Source organism: Sciurus carolinensis, chromosome 3 (genome assembly GCF_902686445.1).
Source record: "Sciurus carolinensis chromosome 3, mSciCar1.2, whole genome shotgun sequence".
In the NCBI taxonomy this organism is placed as follows: Eukaryota; Metazoa; Chordata; class Mammalia; order Rodentia; family Sciuridae; genus Sciurus; species Sciurus carolinensis.
This window is the reverse complement of record NC_062215.1, coordinates 151,541,019-151,542,225: the sequence shown is the minus strand read 5'-3', so window position 1 is coordinate 151,542,225 and position 1,207 is coordinate 151,541,019.

Sequence of the window (1,207 nt, the reverse complement as noted above, 5' to 3'; positions counted from 1 at the left end):
TTGGACAATAAATTGGGATGATAAATCATAATGTCCTTTGTCCAACTTGGTCAAAGGAAGCTGGAACAGATAGCCACTTGGGGTGGTGGCAATGAGACTGATGCAGATGCGTAGCATTGGTTACACTCTTCTCAGTGCTGTGTATGCCACTTGATCTTCACCACAGTCCTGTAACAAAGGAATTGTATCAATCCTAGTTGGCAGAGGAGAAAATTTAGGCACCCAAGAGAAGTCTCTCACCTAAGATCGCCCAGTTAGCTATTAGGAGAGCCAGAGTTTGAGCTCAGGCTGCCTGGACCGGGTCCTTATTCTTAGCCACGTGATACTGATATATTGTTATCTACTCCCAGAGCTCTCAGTGAATCTTCACAGCGGGGTAATCCTCTGGAGAGACATTCTACTTTTTACATTTTGCCTACTCTCTTCTGAAAAAAAAATTGAAGCCTATATAAAAGTTGTTTTTTTAAATGTACAATGAGCACATCTGTATCATTATCTAAATTCACCAACTATTGGAATTTTGTCATATTTGCTTTTTCTGCATGTCTATTTTAAAAATTTGAAAGCAAGTTGTAGACATTCCACTTTACTTCTAATACTTCAGCATGTATTTACAAAGAATAAAGATCTTCTTCTAATAGCCAAAAGATCATTATCATGCTCAAGAATTATATTATTGATACAAATATGTTACCTTTATACAGGTTATATTTGAATTTCCTCAGTCATCCCAATGTATTTATAAACTGTATTTTTAAAAATCTTGTGTCAATGAAAAATCATGCACTACATTTAGTTATTTATAAGGTTTCTTATGTAGATTTTATTTTGTCCTAATTACACAAAAAATGGGCAGAGAGTTCCTAGAGGTGTGGCAGATACTGCTAACACCCTGCCTTAGGACACCCTGGCACCTGCAGTTACAAGGTGGACACTTAGTAATGTGAAGAGAGCCTCTGACCTCTGTGCCTCTGATCTCTCAGCCTCTGTGGGCCTTCTCCAGTGCAGAGCAGCTAGCTCAGCTTTCTCATAGGGCAGTCTGGAAGAGCTGGAGATTTCAATAGCCCCAGGGACAGTTGTCAATCAATGAAGTTCATGGGTTAGTGCACGAATACCCCAGCTTTCTCCTCCCTGAGGCCTGATCTTCAGAAAGCTACCTAAGAGGAATCTGAACCCCGGTTCTCTCCATAGTGACTTGCCCTCCAGC